This window comes from Atractosteus spatula, chromosome 2 (genome assembly GCF_055471065.1).
Source record: "Atractosteus spatula isolate fAtrSpa1 chromosome 2, fAtrSpa1.hap1, whole genome shotgun sequence".
NCBI lineage: Eukaryota > Metazoa > Chordata > Actinopteri > Semionotiformes > Lepisosteidae > Atractosteus > Atractosteus spatula.
Window position 1 is genome coordinate 75,630,038 of NC_142707.1, and position 25,358 is coordinate 75,655,395.

Genomic DNA, 25,358 nt, shown 5'->3' on the forward strand with positions numbered 1-25,358 from the left:
ATATACCAAGAGGAATATAAATCTTAAGTCACAATTACAAAACACTGTGCTGAAATAAAGCCGTGGACCAGAAATTCAAATGTGATTAAGCGTTGATTCCACATCAAAAGCTATTCTATACATTCATTCAAACATTTGCCAATTGCTTTTTGGTTGAAAACGTTTGTATCATCTATCAGCACATTATAACAGCCTAAATATGATAAGAACCTGCTTTTTATGCTTTTAAGAAAAGTTTCAAATAAGAGGTCATTAGGCAATCTAGCCAGTCTGGTAGTTAGTGTCTCATTGATTCTAGTGAGTATCAGGTTGTTTCCTACTTCCAACAACTCTGAACCTGTACAGTATGTTTTAATGAATTAAAGCTACTGTACGCTCGCCAGGACTTGAAAAATATATTTTCTTCTCTGAATCAAAAGAGGGTTTCAGGCAAAAAGAAAGTGAATTCATACATCTGGCAACAATTCCTAATTTGCTTGGTCCTATTGCCTGTACCTATGGATATTGCTTATATGTCACATTATCGTGCTTCCTGAACAGACCATGAACACTCTGACCTCATGATCAATGCAAGAGATGATAGGGAGTTCATTGTTTTCAGTGGTTGCTTTTTCTTGCCTCTATTTAGCATAAGGGTTGTGCTCTTCATGATCTTGAACAGAAAGGTGAAAAGAACATTTAGCGTGATGTTTCATTTGTATTTAAAATGGTTGTTTTTCCTGGTATCCCAGGTTACTGCTTGGTTATAACTTTGGTTTGGATTTGGTAACAGAGGACATAAGGATGACTACCTGATTCCTGCTGATGTTATTTACATTGTCTGCCCTGTCTAACACTACCAGGTTACTGCATCACAAGTTCAGAAATGTACATAGCAAAGATGTTGTGGTAATAAGAGGTCGATTCAATGTGCAACACCTCAGTTGCAACGGAGAATGTAGAAGATGAAACAACAAGTGTTAAACCAGTTTGTAATAGCATCTACTAGTGGAGCTGCTCTCCCTGACCAAGTCTTCTTAAATAAACAGGACAGACTGAAATGAATAGCATAGACCTGACTGCTTAACTGAGAAGCTAATATGATAACATTTGCTGTATTATTATTATTTAAACCTCTAAATGATATATCTAAATTGAGGAATTACAATTTCCAGATAAATTAAGGATCAGAATCTTAGGAAAACAGAGTATAAAGGAATGAGGCAAAACCTGAAAACAGGGAGCTGGAACATACAGATCTAGGGATGATGGAAGATGTATGGTTATATTTCAAAAGCACTGCAAAACGAAGAAGTCAAATCTAAGAAGATGTAGCCTGAATGATCTGACGGAAGGGCAATGTGGTCACATGATGGTTAGTGCTTCTTCTTTTGGGTGTCCTCGGTGCAGTTTGCATTTTCTCCCTGTGACTCTTTTGTTTTTCTCGTGGCTTCTCTGGTTTGCTCCTACCTATCTATGTAGTCCTTCTCCTCTTCTTCAAGCTGGCTTTTCCCCACTGCTGGAAGTGTGCTGTTCCCAGGCCTCGCCTGCCAGTGCGAGGGTTCCCAATGGTGTCCCAAAGCTTTAACACTCTCTCTGCTTGGGTCCCAGAGTCCACAGCTGCCCACTTCCTTCCTGATCTGGCGATGATTCCTACCCGTCTGACCAGGCCGTCTCTGGGATTGCTAAAGGACATGTCCTTCCTGAATTCTGCCACCTTGAATTTTTCCAGAATTAAAGACAGAGGTAGTTGCAGCTGTCCTGCTCTTGCCAGACACTCCCAGAAGTCCTTGTTGATCTTTCTCTCCACCATCAGGTGACTGATGATACCAAAATATGAGGATTCATAAACTCTGAATGTACTTCAAAAGAAATTTAAAAAGACCTGGAAGATTTGATATATTGTAGAATAAATAAATAGAAAGGAGGTAGCAGAAACATAAACTATACTGTTACATAATTTGGGAGTATGATAAATTGTAAAATAAGGAGGTCAATTAATCAATAGAAAAAACAGATTCTGACACCTTCTTGCAAATACTAAATATTAATAATTTAACCCCTAAACACCTTAACAGGCAATAAAGAAATAAGCTAATCAAGAAAATGAGATTTTTGCACGGATTTTAAGGAATGTTTTATTTCTACAGGTACAGGAGCCATTTTTAAGATAGGTGGAATCATAAACTTCAATACATACTAAGACATTTTAGCCAAACAGCTGCTTCCTGTTACCACAAAACTCATACGTGACCAAAGGTTTCACTTTTATAGTGATCCAAATTGACAATGATTTATAATAGAAATAATTAACTGCACACAAAATAAATGTTCTTGACTGGCCATCTGTCTAATTCACAAATTCTGTTTAAAGGTTTTGAAAGATCTACAGCACTTCTTCTTGGAGGAATGGTAAAAAATGTCTCCTTTGAAGCATCACAACCTCATACAGTCGTTCACATCAGGAGGATTTCCGGTTTGACAAAAATATTGTCAAAATATTAACTACAGGGGTATAATTAAATGAGATACTTTTATCAGGACAAATTATAGAATCCCTAAATTTTTTAGTACAGTATATTATTTTTTCATCTGGGATACGAATAAATAAGGATCTGGGTATTGGCATCTGGTACTGTACTCATCTGGCATTGCATAGTGTATTTCCTGGCTGTAACAAATTACTCCTAATTTACTAACTGATTTCAAACTAGCATTCATGTTTACCACATTTTTCTTTAAATACCCAGAATGTGTTGCAGTCAACAATCTTCTTATTCAAGCATCTTTCAGCTCAGTGTTTTTTTTTCTCTGATGTGATATGGCTTTGAAATATTACTTTCAGAAAGTTCTAGACTGGGAGATAAAAGTGCCCGGTAGTAAAAGCCTCTTGGGAGATAAGTGCTTTCATATGGCTCTTGAGAGCTGTTCTAACTTTCTTGTACACTATGGTGCTAAAAACTGATGTTCCACTGAAAGCATGTTCTCCTGCTTTGGTCAATAAAAACATTTTGCATGAAGGATATTTTAAAATGAAAATAAATGCGAAGTTCTTGTTTTCTCCCCTGTGTTTAATATACTGTAGGCACAGTTCCTCCACAAATGTCAAAGAGACTGGTGTGTTGCCTTTACATAAATCACATACTGTATCTCCATCATTCCTGATGCACCTTTTCATTTAAGTGTTTATTCTTAATTATTTTTCAAGTTTAAAAAATATTTCAGTTTTTTTTATTGCTGAATGTTAGCGGCTAGGATGGTGATGAAAATGGAAATATAATTCACTGTTATATTTCCATGATCAGAAAGACACAAATGCAGGTAAGGGTTTCAGCAAGCTGAATCCAAAGGCACAAGGTGAAACTATACCCCAGACAGTAATGTCAGACCCTTCCAGGATATAAACACTAATGCACAGGAATACTGTAATTTCATGTCTGAAACTAACCTAGTCAATTGGGAAGGAAACAGGAACATGGAGAGAAAATCTACATGGACATACAGTAAGAAGAAAACACACAAACACCACACAAATGGTGTCGCAGGCTGTGAGCAGGAGCAATGTCCATGTACAAACATGCCTGGAGAAACAATCTGGATTAGACAAAGTGCTTAAAGAGGTAAGAAATGTTTGCCATATACAGTAGCAAGGCAGTTCTCGTATATAATATTTAGAAGGAAAGTTACACTGTTTCTATTTTAGTGATGTGGATTTTTGTTTGTGTGCAGCTGAAACAGTATGACCACCCTTTGTGACAATCTGGAGGTTTAATTATTGCACTCAGATCTGGTAAGGTGTCATTTCCAGGCAGGCAAATACTGTAGGTGATTGCATTAAAGCAGCTGTAGCAGACTTTCACAGTGGACCTCTGATTTATTATCTGTTACTTATTTCACGTACAGTACATTTGATAAAATGTTAGTGCACCAGTTACAGAAGACATTTGGTCAGTTTGCTGACAGCTACTATGTGAATTTGATGCAGTTCTAAGTAAATAGTTTCTTTTGATGTCTTTTCAAATACAAATGAATGATGTCTTTTGTATGTCTTTACATGTCATATGTTATAAACGTGTGTCTTTAATGTGAACATAGCATTAAATTTCAGTTTACACTTCAGGACATATGTAAATATATAGACAATTTATGGAAAACTCAAACCATAATTCAAAATTGTAAAGTGATAGTTTACTGAGAGGCACTACAAATGCCACAAATGCTTTAGTTGACACATTTTGATGCATATTGACAACTCCACTATCACACTTACAGTATTCATTTACTGCTTTTGATTGCCTCTCAATATATAAGGCTTGGTTTATGGAATTTTTAATTTAAAATACATGGTAGAGTTAATATTAAGTATTAATGAAGTTGTCAAAACTTTTCTTAAAAATATTTATTTAATAGTTAAAAATATTGCTAGCAATTTTGAAGAGTCATTCTTAATCCTAATCAAAATGAATTGCAGTATTTAAGGACATCTGCCAGAAGGAAAATTGGAGGCTATTTTCTGTAGTTCGGAAAGAAGTTTCCTTAATCTACAGTGGCCATCTATACAAAACTCTTTATCTGAATTAGTTTCAGTACATTAGTATGAAAGGGTCCAGTGATTAGACCTCAAAGATGATTTGTGAAGTTAAAATGTTGGCTGCAGTTTTATAGAGCTGCTAAATGGGCCTTTCACAAAAGTGGAAGAAAAGCAATTTTATTGACTAAGGTCTTACCTGCTGAACATCTATAGAAATTTGAAAGCTAAATTTTTATGAGGATGTTATTATTTAATAAATGGGTTACAGATACAGTTATTTGTGTTAACATTGAATGATTTCAGAATAGGGTTATACAAAAAATAGTTATTCCAAGTTTAAAAAAATGTGCTAAATGTTCTTAATTTCTGCTTGTGGCCACAAGCTCTCTGTTTTTTTTACTGAATTTGATTACAGTAGTGCCTTAGTCTGCTTGCTCCGTCTAAATGTTTACTGTACTGTGGTAAGATATCTTGGCTAAATCCTGAAGAAGGTGTTTTTTTCTAGACAGACGTATTTCCGATATAGAGTAGATTAAATTTTTTTTTTGTTTTTGTATTGCTGCAATATCAACTAAGCTCAAGCAATGAAAAAAAAAAGTTCAGATACAGTTTTGTATCTAGACAAATGTGACAACTACAAGGTAAAATCTAAAAAAACTATCCTTAGAAAAAAACCCATGGGAAAATGTGAGAAACAAATCTTTCCTACACTTTTTCCCCAGAACATATTACAATTCACTGAAGCTCAATCTTCATGTTCTTATATCAAAGCATTTGCTTTTGCTATATCTCGTTCAAGGTGGATTCGTCTTTTGATATTATTTCAAACATTAAACACAATATTTTGACCTTCAAAAACATCTAACAATGAATCCCTCTTGTAAACCACAGATACAGTATGCATTTGCTAGACGTTCTATTTTTCAAAGAGTTCCTGCTTCTTGTCTGAATGATAATCATTAGATGCATTTTTAAAAATACCAGCAGACAATTTTATCCTCCAAAACATGTAGAAGCTTAGGCAAGCTTGGCCTTACAAGTATACAAGTGTTCTCTTAAAGCTGGTCTTGCAACTCAAAGATCTGAGCCTGTGTAACTCCATTAGCAACTGGACACTGGATTTCCTAACAGGCAGACCACAAGTGGTAAAGACAGGCAACAAATCCACACTGAACACTGGAGCCCTTCAAGGCTGCTGCCTCAGTCCAGTTCAAAGCCACAGAACTGTGTCTGACGGGACAGTAGTCATTCAGGCTTGTTGTGTGGGATTTCTGGGGCTGTGGCACCGTGGTGCTTTTTCTGAAGCACGTTGGAACTAGAGACCTGGACAGTGAAAGGTTGAAATCGTCTGTGAATACAGGACGTAGCTGATTAGTGAAAGTTTTGAGGATTCAAGGTGAAATCCCATCTCGGCCAGTTGCTTTGAGGGTTTTTATAGTGCTTTCTTAAAGATCAGTTACGCATCATGTTCATTGAGTTGCAGCACAAACCCCCCTGATTCTTTGAGAAACTCGATGGAAGTCTCGCTCTTTTGAGCCTTGAAACGGGCATAAAAGTTATCCAGATTGTCTGGTAGTGAGGTGTCAGTGGTTGTAATTTTGCTGGCATTGCCTTTACAGTTGGTGATGACTTGAAAGTCCTGCCACATGCGCTGAGAATTTACATTCGGATTTTTTCCCCATCTGGCTTTGAGAACACAAGAACTTAAGAAAGGCTACAAAGGAGAGGAGAGCCAATCTAGCTCATTTGATAGTCACTAATTGATCAAAACATCTCATCCATATCCACACAAACTGTATCTAGTACTGTTGTGGTTTGGGGCGGCTACATGTTCTGAGTTCCCAAGAAAAACACCCCTTCCTAAAAGGAGGATACAATGGATACTGCTTAAGTGCTTGCCTAAACTGTCCTCTCTGAGCATTTCACTTGAAGCGATCATGTTGTTCACTCACCAGGAAGCCAAGTGGCAGTGATTGTTAACATGGTGAAATCATAATGCCAGCCATCATAGATCATCACATGTGCATAATAGTCATGAGTATAGTAATAAATGTTTGTCTTGTTAGGTCTGCTGCATGGCTATTACTTGCGAAGTAGCAAGTAAAGGTAAATTCACCAGTCACTCCTGAAGCGGACTCAGTAGCCTAAATGTTGTGCTTTGTCTTTCTTCTTTTCAGCGCAGTATTAACCTTGACTTTTTCCTTTGCAGCCAATGAACACTGACAGGTCCTGACTCAAACCAAACAGGAGTTATAATTTATTATCAAGCTGGGCTGGAGAAACCAAGAGGTGTAATTATTAAAACTATTATTTCCTTGCATAGTAAGCCAGTTCCAAGATCTAATTTTTATATTAATTCATAATGTATATTTTTTTTAATACTGTAAGTATCCACACCTCCTTATTTAAAACAGTATATATGTAATATGTCTTTTGTTATGTAATCTATACAGAGCGTAGGAGAGAGGTATTGAGGCCAAAATCGGGGATAATAAGATAAGGAGACCAACTAGAATCCTCATGGCAGGGAAACCTTACAGAGGACAACTTAGTGCTGCCAATCAAACCTACCATTGGTATCTTTACAGGGTGGAAAGAATCCAGAACATCTGGCACAAACCCATGTGAGCACGGAGAGAAAATGCGACGCTGAATTCGAGACTTTTGGATAAGATACATTCAACACATTAATCAACAATGTAGCATTTTACAATGAAGTTTGAATAAAGAAATTTGAATTAATGTATGGAAATTAACTTTTCTTAGTGCTCAGTGAAATATTTATTTTTTATAGGATGACCATTACTGGGCTTCATATTCTGCATTTATAAAACCAATTGCTGACTGCCTGCTATGGGGAAATGCTAAGAGCTAAGAGCACAGTACATTCAGACATTTCATTGATCTAAGAATAGCACAGTTTGAAAACAAAATTTCACACGCTGCTGCTAATGTACTTTCAGCCTAATAGGCTAAAGTAGATGCTGCTTTTTTCTTATCTGAGAAGTCTGTTAGAAACAATTTAATTACAAAGGAGTTAATATCTATTTGACAGGAGGATTTTGCAGCAGCATTCAGTTTTGCCCTCAGTTTAACACAATTTTGTAGATAATGAGGTGAATTGTTGCTCAAAACAAATAATGCAAATTAAGATTTTCATTACGTCGTCTTGCAGCAGGAGTGAGCAGTGGGAGTGCTCTAGAAATGAAGCAGACCGCAGAATGGATTTTTGTGTTCTTGATTTCACACTGTCGAGGCACATCATTTACAGCTCTCCAAGGTCTAACCCCAAAACAAGAATGTCCAATGCACAATTTTATCCCCATGCTGTCCTACCAAACTGGGAAAAATCCTGTAGGCCACAACCCTACCTCCTGTCATTTGGTCTTTCTACATCAGAAACCCACCACACTCAAATACGAAGACATACAGTATAGACAACACTAGGAGAGACTGCCTGTGCTGGAGCACAACTCCAGGGTAAGGGTAAAGGAAAGGCTACAGAACCACCAAAGTTCCACAGCTACATATGGCACCAGTTAATAGCACTCTCACACCCTGTAGCCTGATCCCTGAACAGATCTCAGACCCTAAGCAAGGATAGGCTAGTCAGTACAGGGAACGGGAGAGATGTAAGAAAAAACAGGTAGCTGGTTGTAAGTAGTAGTGGTGTATCAGTAGGTGGTAATCTTCCAGAATTTGCAGTCCTGCACCAGTATGGCAACAGGTGACGCTGTGGTGTTGGAGTGCTTATCCTTTGTCTGATACTGTAATCTGAGGTGCTGAAAACTTGGTCATTAAGATCCTATGGCACTGCTCATGAGAGTAGAGGTGGTACATTGCTGCCTTAGCTAAATTCTAATTGGCTTACGCAATCTGGTCTATTTAAATTTCCTCCTTAATTAGTAAAGGAATGTGTTACTTCTGCACTTTATCCACTGCAAAATAGGACAGTTGGCACATGATCTGCTATATGTCACCAAGCTTGGTGTTGCACTTCAGTGATGGATGAATCAGGTTTCCTTCTATACAGCATGTCCAGTGCTTCCGAATCTTTAGGGCGATGAAAAGCAGTACTGTATATACACTGCATTATTATAATTCCAAATTAGCCTGTGTTATTACATTATTAAGAATCCACATCATTATTAGAAAGCACAATGCCACACAATGCTTTGTTATTTATTAACAGCTCTTTACATTTCAATTCTACTTCCTATTTACAGAGGCTCTTACCTTAAAAAAAGCCAATTTTTCCATGAATTTAAAATGATATTTTTTTCTCAGAGTAGAGATGTTTGATAAATTTTATTTTAAGATTCCATTCCCTTTTTAACGAGACGAAAGGCAGTTGGCAGAGGACTCTGGAAACAGAAACCAGACCTCCGGCTCCTGCTGCAGCAGCATCATACTAACATTTTGAGGAAGAGATATTAGTTTCACAGGAGCTCAGTCTTTCGTGAGGATGCTCATGCATTAGCATTAATGTTTTCAATGAAACACCCTGTTAACTTAAACATTATACAAAGACAACATTGCAGAGCCGCACATTTCTAGAACTATAGAGTATATCTTATATATATATACAGTATAAAGAGAGAGAAGAGGCACAGAATAAGAAAACCACAGAAGGCACAAGAGATTTTCTTTGTATTGTTGCAGGATTGCAGGAAAAGATCTGTAATACAATCCTGTGTGTTTGCCTACTCTGTGCATGCTTCTGTTCTACAGCTCTTCATGAGATGCACAACACTATGTAATAATACAAGGGGCATTTTTATGTAGTGTTGTAGAAATTAATTGTTTTTTTATTGACAACGAGGGCTTCATTTTATCCCTTTAATTAGCAATTCTATTAAACACAAGAGTGCTTGCAATAAACATATCTAAATATAAAGCTGTCAATCCATGTCTTCTAAACTAAAGTCATATACTAAGATAGTGAAGAGAGTGGCTTTTGAAGCGTAAAAAGGTACTCTCTTTTCATAAATCATAACATTTTGTAAGATTGTATAAATTGCATATACAGTAACATCATTTGGATTTCAAGTACTTGTAGGGATGGGGTGTGGAGCAATGGTTAGGGTTCTTAATTCATCATTAGGGGTTGTAATCCCAAGCAAGATACTGCTGTGAAGCACGGTACTTCTCCCAGTAAAGTACCCAGCTGTATAACTGGGCACAAAAGTAAGTTGCACATGTAATGCCAATAAATTAATTAGTTAGTGCAAGGGTTTTATGTTAAAATTATATCCTCAAAAATATAATGTCATATTTCTTGCAACAGACTGAAACAGCTTTTCAATTGTTGATATTTCTGTTTCACACTTTAGACACTGGCAGAAATAAAAATAGCAAAATGTACACGCATGACAGCAAGAGATAATAGTACCATTGGAGTAACTGAGATACAACTATGTAGTCATTGCTAATTAATACATTTTAAAGGGATATGGAATTGCATATCTCCATATTTAAAGCATAGTTAAATGATACTTCACCTATACTGGAAATTTCTCATAACACACTTAGTTTACATAATTATTCACAAATAGCAGAAGAGTACCAATAAGTGTCCTTTCGATGTGTTCTCCAGACAAGAGGTTTGGGGGCTCATCAGCAATGCATTAGTGGAAATGACAAAATGTGCACAAGTGACAGCCTTGCTGCTAGAAGAAATCGACAGGAAGATGGAAAGTGAGCAGTGGGAGTATTTTGTGTTGGAGGGGTGGGAGCTGTAAGACCTTAAACAAAGACCTTTAAATGAACCATGGGAATCCTGTTAATGACAACACCCTGTGAAACACGTGTACTGCATAGATTTTCTCAAATCTGTATCCGCGTTAATGAATCATCAATTTGTAAACATCTAATGAGGTGTGGTGCCTTGAAATAAACTATAAGCAAGCTGACATAAAGATTTAAAAATTCAGAATTTAGGTTTATTCAAACCAAATGGAAAGACTCAATGTTTTATTTATGAGAACAAACAATTTAATTTTCTGAAATTGAACCCACATGTTACTAAAATTAGTTCGTCATACTTCTATGTCAATTGAAGCTTTTCTCAGTGTGCACCACTAATAATCAGCTCAATCAAAGCACTGGAGTTTCATTTTGAGCAAGGTGATATCAAAGGTGATGCCTGAAAGGTTTTATAATGAGAAAAATAATGAAACATCTTGCTCTTTAGTACAGTTTCATCATGATACTTTCATGTCATTTTTGACGCTTGTAAAATCAATTCACTTCCTCCTTGAGGCACATATCTTTCCAGGCCCTGCGAAGATCAAGAAACATGTCAGAGATCTCTCAGATATCAGTAATGCCATTCTTATTTGAGTCTTCATTGGCATACGTGCAGATCAGAATTAAGCCTTATGAAATAAAGACAAACTGAGAAGTAATCTAAATATAAAGGTATTTGACGTATAATTGTTTCAGCATAATGCACTCTTAATTCGGGGGAACAGTTAGTTACACAGTATGCAGTTTGACAGAATTATCTAACATTCTGTCTGACTTTTTAAAGAAGAGTGATGGGGCCATTTTTTTAATTTTAAGACCCATTTCACTGTGAATTCCCTAACATACTGTAAGGAGTTATTATTTTGAGCACTTTACAGACAATAAGGTGTAGTTCAAGTACAAAGAAATATGCAAATTGTGACTATTCCTGAGGTAATATCCTACAAATTATGTATGGAACAGTATAATTCTCTCTAGACAAATAAAACTTGGAGCTAAAAATGAGTAACCAGATATAAGTAGATAAACATCATATATCTGTAGTTCCAATTTTGTTTTTTTTCCTGGATTGGTTTGCGTTTATAAATCAGAAGAATATCTTTTGTAACAAAATATAAGGACAGTGCAAATATTTGCAATTATACCTTTTGCAATTAAACTTCTTTTTCCCCATTAAGAAAAAGACCTTTTCCCATTTTAGAAACTACCTGGGATTTCAGAACAGAGTCATGATCACAGGTTATTACAAATATGGCTCTATGGCAATGTCTTATTAGACAATACAAGGCTATACTGTTGCTTGAGGTTCAAAAAACTAATATCCACATTGTGTACATTTTTTAAATTTCAAGTAGGGAGCTGCGACAGCATGCGTAGGCTGCAAAGGAACAAGTAAAGGTTTATTCCAGGCTGAAAAGAGAAGAAAGGAAACACAACGTTTGGCTGTGAAATTTAGAAAAAATAATTTTTCCGTATCATTTGAAAACAGCAAAAATATTTGGCCCTTAACTTGAAAAAATAAGCATCTTAATAGAATAATATTCACTTTGATTCTAACCTGTAGATTTGTTTTATCTTTAGTCTGAGCATCTCACAGTACACTGCCTTGCATTAACATGCAATACAGTTACACTCCTCTGCCTCTCTGGCTGGTCTTGATCTTTTTATCTGCACCATATATTAGCATCAAAATTACATGACAAAAATCTGTGAAATGACAGTTCAGTTCTGTAGATGATGATATTGATTATCATTATGTACGGAAATTTTATTGAACTGAAACTTAATATCATTAAGTGTAGAATTTCTGACTTAAATAATCTATTACTAGACCATTTATATGCTGTTTCAACAGAAATGAGTGATTAAGACCAGATTTTCCCAGAAATTTCGGTGATAAGGTGCAGCAGTAGAAACTTCATTTTCCTTTGCTTCCTAATTCATTCATAACACAACTCTGATTTTGTAGCCAAATGTGTTCTGGTAAGTTTTAGTCTGACCAGAGCTTTGAGTTTTATCAAACAGGAGAACATATCTAATTACTAGAAATTGAGTTTTTTTATTTTCTTTTTTAATATTGCAGATCTTAAGGGGAATAAAACAGTAAATTAGAGCTGTTGATGTGTATCAGGGAAGTAGGTAGAGAAGAGATGGCAGTTCATGTCTGCACCACCTGTCCCATACAGCAGCAGGGAAGGACCTACGGTCCTCTCTCTCTTACATATTCTGGATGTGAAGTCTAAGGAAGACATCAGTTCTTCCCAGTTTAGCTGCCCAAGTATTGATAGAGGAAAAAAACAGAAAAAAACAACCTGTAGTTAGAACTCAAAGAGGTGCTAGGGTTTTGTTTTTTGTCTGTTTTGGTGCTCAATAGCACTAAGAATAAAAGAGCACTGGAAAACTGACCCCAGTGTGAGGATGTCTGTTTCTGCCTGTGTGTGCCACGCAATGGACTGGTGTCCCATTCAGGGTGCATCCTGCCTTGTGCCTGTTGCTTGCTGGGATGGGCTCCTGACTCCCTGACTCCCCTGACTCTGAATTGAGTGAAGAAGTTAGAAAATGGATGGATGTTTTTTGTCTATGTGTTGTTTGTTTTCATAACACCTTTCTATTAAAAGATACTTACTAGTGCACTGTGCCACTGGCAGTGTCACAAAACACATCACTTTCAGATGTAGCTGTTTATCACATGTTAAAGCTGGATGCAACAAAACCTTACAGCTCAATAATGACATGACAGAGATCATCCTTCTGAGGCCACTACACAAACTGTACAACAGGAAGCCTTTATCATGGTCATCAATGGCTTCCAGGTGATAAATTAAGGGGTTCTTCATCCCAATTTATCATTATGCATATATCAGTATATAATCTATATGTATAGTTCAAGTAGGGAGCTGCATCAGCATGCATAGGCTGTAAAGGAACAAGTAAAGGTTTATTCCATGCTGAAAAGAGAAGAAAGGAAACACAACGTTTCGGCTGTGGAGCCTTCTTCAGGTGGGCCTTCAGCCTTCATCTATATACAAATAGATGTATATGTATACATCTTCTTCAGATGTATACATATACATCTATATGTATATATAATATAGGGTGTCAGATGCTGGGAAACAGATCCATTCTTTACTGGATTGTAGTGCACTTATTTGCAGAATAAAGAAGTTAAATAAAAGTTTGAACAAGCAAAAAGATCAATTAAGTCATCAATTAGCATCTGAGAGTTAGAGCTCAGCTGAAATGAAAAGCAGAAGACACTGGGCTCCTCCAGACCAGGTCTGGAACCCACTGCTCTCCACAAAAGACAATGCAACAATAGGACTTGTTTTTCAATTAACTGTTTGCTTCAGCTCTGATGATTCTATCAAAAACCTCCAGGCACAATAAAGAGAGGTTTTATCTGATTTTTTCTTTAATGGCCTTATTGATTTGTTTCTTTTTGTCTTTTTAGATCATGTTACTTGAGCACCTTTCTATTTTAGATTCTGAACATCTTTGTTCAATGCTTGATTTCATTTCCATAAGAAAGGAGTTATTGTAGCTTGCAGTGGGCTATCAGGATAATCATACTTAATAGCTATATAGGGAATTTTGAAAAATAGAGACCAAAATGAGAGACACCATAGAGTCTGAAAGGACCTGATGAAAAATGCTTGTTTAGTGTAGATATACAGCAATCTTGCATAATGACAAAAATAAAATCAATCTGCAACAAGGATTGCAACGTAGATAGCATAGGTGAAATGGATGAGCACAACCTACAGCTATATTGTAAAAAGAAACAAACTTTTGAATATCAAATGTTCTGAGCATTTTCAGTAACCGCTTATTCAATTCAAGGTCACAGTGGTCCAAAGTTTATCCCAGAAAACACTGGGCACAAGGTGGGATACAGTACATCCTGGTTCACATTGATACAAACATGCACACAGGTCAGTGTTTTTACAGACACCAACTTACTTACCAGCATGTCTTTGGACTGTGGGAGGAAATGCATGGGAACACAAGGGGAGTATACTGTACAAACCCCACACAGAGAGGACCCCAGGAATTGAGCCCAAGGCCAGAGTGCTGCAAGGCAGCAATGCTGACCACTTCACCACAACATGCTAACCCTGACCTTCAAAAAGCTCAATGAAATAGGAATGTCTATTCTCGCTTTTTTCACAGAAACAGAAATTACACAAGGTTATTTCATTGGTTTCATGTACTGAAAATAATGTGTCTCATAAAGATAAGGGTAACAGCCATTTAATGACTTTCAGTTTTATGGTTTTGTCAATAGATCTTCATGAATAACTGTTTTTTGCTCCAAATGATCTCAATAACAACATCTGTAAATAAGAAATAAAAGCCTAAACATTAATTTGAGTTACATTTATTTCTGGAGACATGACTGATGGTTGTGAATTGCAGACTGAACAGGTCATTGGTTTAATACTGCAGTTAATGAACCTAGACTAAGCTCATTTCAAAACAATTACAGAAATATACCATCTGAAACACATAGGCGAATATTAGACAAGAGACACTCATGTGTAATTAAACATTATGTGATTTATTCCAAGTACTTTATCAAATATTCCTACAGTACTTATTTAAGTATCCATACCATTATGGTAATCCTGAGTGGTCTCATTTATTAAATGTATATTGTAGCGATCTCGGGTCCTCAGGTCGGCCCCCCACCGCTGGGGACTCAAACCCGGGCCTCCGGCGTCACTCAACAGGGACCCAGCCAATTGAGCTAAAGGGAGATTTTTCCCCTCAGCCCGACAGCTGCGGTCCCTGCTATTCACAGTCTCCAGTCCCCCTTGGAGGTGTGGGTTCGTATCCCACTCTGACACCAATGTAGCGCTCTTGGGTTCACGTGGGTATCCACCCTCTCCTCTGCCGCCTCGGGTCGGCCCCCCACCTTCGGGGACTCTAACCCAAAATATTGTTGCCTCCGGCATCACTCAACAGGGAAGGGTGGTGACGTCACCGCGCTGGTAAGCCGGCTCGAACAACCTGCAATGGTGGCCGTATGCGTTACAATATTTTGCTTTATTAAATGCCTACTATAATCAATACCAGACTGAGTCGGTGACAGAAGCAAAGACAGCTATTGCCTGATGAAAGACACATCCAGCAAATGTCTACACCTGCAGTGCAGGATGAGACTCAAAGTCTGTAGATTGCTGCTTCCAGTCTAGATTATGAGACCCACTCAACCAGGAAGAACAATTCTCAGTACACTTATTCTGAGGTCTTCTGATACAGAACAGAGTGGAGTACTACTGGATGAGCCATGGTTTACCTGTATAAAAGGACCTCTTTTGGTGTTAAATGCCTGTTGGATTAAACATTTCACTGAGAAAGCCCTGGTTTATGCACTACAGAAATGTAGAGTGGAAAAAAGGAAGGTTGATGAATTAGTGAAATATGAACCAGAAGGCACAAGGAATTGCATTTCAGTCTAAGAACAGGGAATGCTTCTTTAACAAAGGGTTAGTACCCTGGAACAAGATATGTGACTGCATAGTTGAAACTGATACCTTAGCTTCCTTGTTGAAGCATGATGTCAAGACATTAATAAAAAATGCTCCTCTAAAAAATAATCCAACATTCAGGGATCTCAGTATCCACCAGCAAAGCACGTTTGTGATTGTCTTATGTACAGTATTTAACACTTCTGTCATGCATACAGCATTTTCTTTGTGACGCAAACAGTGTACTGCTAACCCAGATGTTTAGTCATTTTTACATCATGTGCACATTGCAACTGACACTGAGGCCTGCTCATGAGCTATGGTTTGTGCAGACAAGGGTACAAAAAGTGGGTTTTTTCATGGCACAACCTTGCCAGGAACCTTACAAGCTGTGACCGTCGCGGTTCCGCGCAAGCTCGTGCCCTCTCCGCTTCTCTCTGCCGGTTCGTCTCGCAACACCTGGGGCGTGAACCCGGGTCTCCGGCATAACGCAACAGGGAGCCAGCTGCATTAGATAAAAATCGACCTCCCTCAGCCCAGGCAGCCCAGGGAGATGACATCACGGTGCCCAAACTAGCTCCGCTGCAAAGATAAGACACCTTTCTCTGCTCCCCAGAAAGCATTATTTTTATCTTTCTCCTCCTTCGCTCTCAGAGCCCATATTAGTATTTTTCTTTTACTCCTGCTCCCCTACCGCATTTAGAGAAGCCCTTTATACCAGCCCCGCTGGTCTCACGCTGGTGCCTTCGTCTGCCTCAGGGAGACAGCGACTCCATCCGGCGTTAGCTGCGGCTCCCAGAACCGCGTTGTTACGGTTTTTATTAAAAATAATGGAGAACTGTCTCCCAGGGATCTGGCCCTGGTCTGGGGAACACGGCAGCTGACTAGGTTGGGAAACATTCTAAGGCTGTGTCCCAATATGCACACTTGCGGTCTTGCGCCCTTCATGTTTCCCACTCAAGTCTTCAAGGGCTCGGGGTGTCCCTGTTGTTTCACAAGGGTGCTCAGGAGCGCCCCCAATGCGCCCTTCTATGAAGTCTATATTATTCACCCCCATTACTAACCCCCAATTCCCAGCGGATTGATGACATTTTATGTTGCAGCCCAAGGGTCTCCAACCTACGACCTATAGGCCCGTAAAGTATTGTAGCACTTTCAGGTTCACGTGGGTATGCGCCCTGCCACCTCAGGTCAGCCCTCCACCGCTAGGGCTCAAACCCAGACCTCCGGCGTCACTCAACAGGGTACCAGCCGGTTGAGCTAAAGGGAGATCCAAGACCAAGCTTTCTAACCACCTTCTATTCCTTTCAGATGTTGTCGGACACCTGAAGAAGGCTCCATGGCCGAAATCGTGTTTTCTTTCTTCTCTTTTCAGCATGGAATAAACCTAGCACTTGTTCGTTTGCAGCCTACGCATGCTGACGCAGCTACCCAGCAGAAGTGAAATATGTACAATTTGAATAGGTGACTGGTATGGAGGTAATGGAAATATGAGTGGTGCCAAAGGAACAAAAATAACAAACAAAATGGAGCTGGCTAATTAAGTGAGGAGCTAACTACAAAACAAAAACCCAAAACAATCAGTCTTCAGCGTCTTCTAACGCCCTAGCTAACCTTCACTGTCTACCCAAAACCATACAAGACAAAAGGCACTCACCCACACTAAACTAGTGTCTCTAATACAAAGACCAACTACGTGTGCACAATGTACCCAACAACCTTAACTAACCCTTTACACAAAAGTTCACAGAAATACACAAACAAGTGAGCTACGAATACAAGTAAGGGAAAACGAGAGTAGACACAAGGAATAGGGTACAAAAGAGCACAGAGGATGATATAACACGTTTGGGCAAGGTAATGGCAAATAAAGGATAATACTGCAGCGCATTTGCCTGGCGGTGTGGCCGAAGAGCGCCGGCTGGGGTATGCGACGAGGGGCAGGACGGGAGTAGTAGTGGTCAGGGCAAGGACAAGGAAAGCCGCTGACCAGTGCAGCTGACCCACTGCAAAACGGGCGTACAGTGTGATGAGATCTCCCGCATTCTTGTAAATAGTTTCCTGGTTTCGCACTCCTGTTATACTTGTATCCAATTGCCACCCTATCCCTGTGTATCTACCCGAATAGACCCCAGTGTGTTGCTCTCTTGTCTCTCTCTGGCGCTTGCTCGTTCTCTCTCACTTTCAGCCTGTCGTTTTCTCTGCTGGCGCGCTGGCGCGCTGGCGCGCTGGCGCGGGAGTGCTGTGCTGGCTGTACCGAAGTTTAATAAAAGCGCTGTTTTCTTTACGAGTGTCTGAGTCGCTGAGTCCGTCCTTGCCGAACCCGAAACTATTACAATACAAACAAACGAAAGTACAAGGAGGAGACGAACACAAACCAGCGAAGCCGAAGCTATACTGAAACACACACACGAAGCGAAACAAACGAAAACGAAGAGAGACGAAGTCGAAGTGAAATGAATCCGAAGCTGAGCCAAGCAGAACTGAAGTCGAGCGAAAGGCCCCCTACGTTCTGAAAACCTCTAAGTTAAATACTGAAGATGTTGAGTTCTGGTTGAGAAGCTGATTACAAATGAAGTATTACAGCAAAGCAGATGAATTAATGAACCAATGTGGAGGGAGAACAACCAGTCAGGAAGTGTGGAACATAGAAACTGTCACGATCGCTAACCCCCCCTCTTAAGGGAGCTCCAGCCCTTCCTCGTTCCCTCCCATTGTCTGCACCTGTTCCCTATGCCCATTCCCCCTTAAAAGCCAGATGCGGACTTCACTCGTGGTTCCTCATTGATTTCCACATCATGAGAGCCCGGGGTCTTGACGCGTCTGGCTCCGTTATGCTTTTAACTTTTTGTTAATAGTTCCTGGTTCCCCTCGCCGGTTCTGACCCAGTTCGTGTTTTAACTCTCTGGATGGATCCCCTGGTCTTGGACTCTACCCTTTGTCTCGGATTACTCTTCTGGAATTCCTACATGGATTGTTCGCCTGGACTCACTTCCCCTGGACACCTGCACTGTATGGACATGCCCCCCGTCTCCAGACCCTTTTCCTGCATGACTATTTTTCCCCTTGTGTCTTCACTATTCTGGATCGTGTCGTCCGCATAGGGCCCGGAAAGAACTGTTCGTGACAGAAACAAAACAAACACACAGGACCACACTGGGACATAACAGTTCTATTTGTTCATTTGAATATTACAATATATAACATATGGGTTTTCATTATATTTATTATAAGTGTACATCTTGTAGTTTCTTACGTATTCCTCCATCATAAGATCTCCCTGTCTACCTTCTCTCCCACTGTCCGGCCTGCCGGCCTTTCTTCCGAAGCAAACATGGCCCTCAAGGAAAAAAGGCCCCTGTGTAGCCTACCAAAGCAGAGCGAAGTTGCCATGGAGAATAAATTATTCAGGTGCTAGAAAAAAAAAACTTTTACAGATTTAAAAACTCATATTATTTTATGCAAAAATACAATTTCTTTAGGCCACTTTAGATTCATGCTGTTCATGTGTTCTAGGTACAAAGTTTTGACTTTTATTTTGTCACCCCATTTTGACTGATGGATAGTCAGTCATTACCTGCGGTGTATTTTGTACACGGAATATTTAATAGCACATGTATTTAATAGGACAAAGCTTTGAGGTGTTGCCAAGTTTACCTTATTTAGTTTACTGTGAATGAACGTGAATGAAAGTGTTATGTTCTTAGTATTTTAATTTTCCTCGTACTGGGACAGACGGTATGAAATACATTTAGTAGTACAAAGCTTTAAATAAACAATGGCAAGGTTTCCTAAGTTTACTATGTTTTGAGTCAAGCCTGCTCAACACGAATGAACATGATGTGTCATTACGCTTGCGCAGGGAAAGATGAGATGACATTCAATTTTATCAAACAGAGTGGGGAATGAAAATTTAGTTTTGAAAAAAATCTCTACCGACATGCACTTAGCCACTGGAAAAGCAGCATCAACAGCAGAGAGCATTGTGGCCCTGACTCGTGTCGCCAGCCAGTGACGTCACAAGAGGGAATCCCATTCCCCTGCTCCTCGAATCCTCACACACATGAAGTCCGCACTGGTGCTACGTCACAGAAGTGCGGAGTTGGAGGAAGACCTTAAGGCGCAGTGCGAGAATTGGGACACAGTCTTAGTGTATACTTATGACAAAGACCGGAACAGGGATTATGGGATGGACAGTTCTTGAAGTTGCCGTACCTGCTGCCTGTGCTGCCTGTGTCTCCCATTCCTTCCTTGTTGTCCCTTTGTTTTTCCTGCTTGGTACCTCTTTTAAAAATGCTGGAGGGAGAGCTGCACCACGTCCACAAAGCCACATTTTTTGGGAGTACAGAGCTGCCAGTGTTTGTGGCCTGGTCTGTCCATGAGGTATCATGGACACTGGAGAGTTCTACAGCTTTCCCGAGAGTCAATTATCTATCATCTGGTTTCATGTAAATCATAAATATAGCCTTGATTTGCTGATAGACTTGCCTGTTTTTAATACTGTTGGAGTGTTGTCTAATACACTGGTTTTCAGATTCTACTGGCAAGCAGATGTAATGTACAGTATTTTTAAATATAGCCACTTTAAATGACCTACATTTTGTACTCCAATTTCGAAACCCGCATTCGTAAATAATTTTTTAATAGCAATTCCACATTTTTGGCAAGAAATTAAAAATAAACTTTTATACATGTTTTTTTTTATACAAGTTGATGTTATCTTCATGTTAATTTTCCTAGATCTGTTTTGAAAATTTGATTTCCCATTTAAATACAGAAGCGTTTCTTGTGCTATTTTAAACAGACATGGACAATTCATGTGAAACAAACTCTCATGTAAACTAGTCCCTTGAGTCCATCCTGGAGTCCAGCACATCGTTAAAAGCCTGGCCGATACTTTTAAACATCATGACATTCAAGGACAACTGTATATATCTGCTCTTAACCCTCTTTTATGAATATGGACGATACCACATTTTTTAATTTAATAACACAGTTTAAGAAACTTGCCTAACAATGTTGATTACCAAAAAATGGTATATCTTCCATTAAATATATACAGTATATATATTTTAAAGTAACCATAACAACAACTAATCCACATCCATCAACTGGCAGAAAGGACTTTATGTTTATGTTATGGGCCACAGCAACCAGGAATCTATCCAGAAATCACAGGACACGAGTCAAGACCACGCACTCAATGGGACATCAGTCAAAAACCGATCCATGTCCCAAGAGCTGTGAGGAAGCTGTGCTAACTGCTTTGCCATTGTGACACCAATATGTCATATTCATATAACATAATTTATGAAAATACTACACATTAATTGAAAAAATATACGCAAAGTTTAAATGAAAAATATGATCAACTTGGCATAGAAGCTACTCAACCTTAAAGACTTACAATGACATGAATATATTTTTACAATTGCAATCCCTGCAATTATCTCACAGTGGGAAAATGACACAAGTCAAGATCTGCTGTCACTACTGTGGTCCGCATTGCTTGTATTCAACACTGTCAATTTCCCAAGAATTGAATTAACCTGAAGGTTATTTTTATTAATAAATATGAGATTATAAATTGTTGCTTGACACTTCATATGCAGCCAAATGAACAAACTTTAATAAAATGTAGAAAATTAAAATCTAAGGCTCTGGATCAACAGGGTACTTTCTTGAGAAAGAATATGTGAAATGTAAGTATTTGTCTCCACAGTTAACTGATCAAAGCCACACTTATTCATTTCTCAGATGATAATGAATGAGTAAATATGTTTTCATAACCTTTCAGTTCTTTCATTACCTTTCACAAAGGTATTGAAAAAGATTGGCAGTTTTGATAAAGCATACAAATAAAATGAATTACATTTACATCTATTTAGTTCTGAAGATCCCCCTTTCACAAACACAGAAAACCTATTTCACAAAATACAGCATTATTGCAAGATTATTTTCCAAATTCTAAAATAGCTACATTATCTTACCCAATTTCCTTGACATGCACTGATAGTACCCACTTTTCCTCTGACATCACACAAATGAAAGAAGATAAACTGCAATGCATGGTACTGTGTCAAATAACAGCTGTATTTATTAAAAAAAAAACTCCAAGGTGACAACATTCTTAGTTAATACAGTAAAGTCCTGTACCTGCTGCCTAGTTGCTCAATAATACTTGGCATTTAGGCCTAAATTGCTCTGTAAGTGTCATTACTAGGGGAAGATGTTTGGTTAATTATTTTTTTCTCAAACTACACATTTATGAAAACAACAACAGCAAAAGAATTGCTGAAAACCATCTGAGACATACAGTGTTATTAAAGAAATGTCTCCCACATATTTCCCCTGTGCTCCTGGATGCCGAGGCAGTCTGGATTAGGAATATTGGATGTTACGCTTTTACTTATGGAACCCAAACCCTGGACATCCTTTATTATTACAGCCTTCATATATAACCACCATACACAGCTGAAGGGCAACTGTGCCTCACACAATGCCATACACATTAAGTCCTTAATGACTTCTTTAGTGTGACAATGCAGGCAAATGACATGAATTCATGATTTTTTCAGGTAAAATATGTTTTTACAATAAAATTCTGCATCAAAGTCTTTGACTTGGTCACTTGCGGTGGTTATTTTGGAAACGTTTTGACATGCTCGTTTGGTAACGTTGTAACTACATTTTGCTTTCATTATTGTTGTACTGGAAAATGAAGTGCTTGTGGTTTCATTGAAACTCTTGTAGAAGATGGAAAAAGTAAATCTTGTGGTTTTTAATTTAGTTTGTCTAAACCAAGTGACTCTTTTGTTCAGTGGTAGAATTTTCACATGCCATCTAAAAAATCCAGTGTTCGATTGCTGGTTGATTTTTATTTTGAACAAATAAAGACTCTTTCTTTATCAGTTAAATATAATAAATAATATGTACACTATAATGAAATGTTATTATTTTAAGATATCATAGTATGCAATCTATTAAAATAATAATAATAAATGAAAAACATGAATAGGCATGAATGAATATAAAAAAAGTAAAGGAATTCAAAAATGCCCTTGAACAGAAATTGCTATTGAGGTTTTTACATGCACATTTGTTATTAAATAATAATCGGAGTCACTATTTATAATATATTTTTTATAATTATAATCTAAAATAAGAAAGTCATGTAATGTCATTTGCCAACTGCTTTATACCATACGGTGTCGCGGGAAGCCAGAGCCAACCAGCAAGCAACGAGCGCAAGGCAGGGTACACCCTGGACAGGACGCCAGTCTATCTCAGGGCAAGTGCAAGCCAATCATACATGGGAACAATTTGGAGGCCACAGTAAAGGCCAAGGGGGGAAATTTGTTTGGGATAACTCCTTTTTCTGAGAACAGAATCCTGTCCAAGATATATCCGTTCTACAACTGGTTCACAAACCCACTGTTTTTTTTTTCACCTGATCAACAAATTTAGACAGTTAGACACTTTTTTGTCAACATCCAGAATACCCAAGCATATTCTGAACAAAGTTATAGCCAGGACTGACTGAGTTCCCCTTTTGCCTAACTTTAGCAGAGCTTCCTGAGGTCTGTGCAAGCTGCTAAGCAAAGCAAGGTGAAGCTCTTTCTCACTCTCCTCTCTGTCTGCACCTTGACTGCCTGCCTTAAACACCATGATTGTTAAAATACCTAATATGTTTTTTGACAATATTTTTTATATTCACAGCCTTCTCTTGCTTATAAATCACAGAATAATTCTGCAACAAGAAAAACAAATCTGGCAGTACCTTCCATATCTAAATGATTTAATAAACAATTGGAAAACGTGTCAGAACTGGTCTGCAGAGCCAATAGCTATCTTCAGAGTCTGGAATGACAGTCTGTCTAAAAAAAGAGGAACTGTAATGGCATATTCTTCTAAAATAAGATATGAGATGCTTGTGCCCCTGAAGCATTAAAACACAATGTTCTCTGGCAGATGCAAATACTACAGCACTGATCCAGAGGGACAAATATCTCCCTAAACTAAAAACTATCCCTTCTGTTTTTTCTTTCCAATGCTTTAATTTCCACAGGAACCAATAAAACTGGAAACGACACAATAAGCTCTTCACTTTTGTCAAAATCACTAATAACGAATTGATCTAAAACAATAACTACTCCGGTTTCTATGATGAAAGTGTTTTGCCAAAAAAGAAAGAGCAAAAGCTAAATAATCATTTCCATGACTTCTAAAAAACATTTGAATGTTTATGTTCAACTAAACATATCTTTGAGTTTTGTTGACATAAACTAAAGTTTAATATGTCTTATATCATTTAATACATGTTTTATTAACCTTATTAACATTTAAAATGATGGCTTTTCTGTGTATTATTCACTTTATACTTTTTGTATCTCCAACAAATAAGGTTTCAAAACAGCAAAATAATAAAATGTAATAAATTATGAATTATATGATGGAAAACTGCTTTTATTTAATTAATTGTTATATAATAAAAAAAATTATTAAAATATACAATATTGTTTTATAAATTTATTGCATTTTAATTTTATTGATTAATACATCAAAATATTGTTTTTCCTCAAAGCCATTTTTTAGAAATATAAAATTATATATACAGTAGTTCTAAAAGTAAGTTATCAGCTCAAGTATTACACACTGAAATCATTTTATCAAAAATTAATAATCTGGCACTGCTGTGATTTTCAAATATGATGCTATAGTCCACAGAGTAAACTGACAATACATTCTGACTAGTATTTAATGTTTTATTAATCTCAGGATTTCTAATAACATTTAATAACAATCTAATAACAAATAACAGTTAATACTTTATTCAATAGCACTATCACTTTGTCAGATTTTTAATTTTCTCTTTTTTTCTGCATTATGCCTCCCATTCAAAGAAAGACCTTTCTTCCATTTTTACATTTATTTTACTAAACAGGACAAAGAGAGAACAATGAAAATTAGATTGTGTGTTCATGAGAATGAAACTGAACATTTAATTAATATAAAATTATGTTTTCTTAAGAAAAAACAACCTAGTTTAACCATTATTTTCACCAGTTTAGTTAAGAAGTTAGGTAGACACTAAGGTGAATTTTGTTCACAAAAATATTTTGTACCTCATGAGCTTCTGATAAGCAGTTTAAATGTCTCAGGGATAGGAGGAAAAAGGGAAACCCATAGCAGGAGGTCAGGGATCACTTGTTAAAAATGAAGGACGGGCTCAACTTAACAGACATGTTCCTAGAGCAGAAGAAATGAACACTCAAATAAGAAAGCACTAGAGCTGAAACCCGTTCCTGAAGTCTGCTACCACCTGAAGAAGCAGCTGAGGTTAGCTGACTAGGAGGCACGGTCCAGCAGACCCCCATGACTGTACGTTCCACATTCTGGGGCCATGTGACTGAGATCTGGCAGCTGTATGCCTTCAAGAGCAGCTTGAACATGTGCATGGTGCTTGACGGTACCTGTGATGATCTGTGGCACTTTCTGAACTGGGGAAATGCCACTTTTATTATATAGCCTCCATAAGAATACACAAAAGGGCCAGCATGGTGCAGAGCTGGGGAAAGTGCACCAAACTGACCTGAGATGAGGAAGATGTGAGGCACAGCAGGCTAACA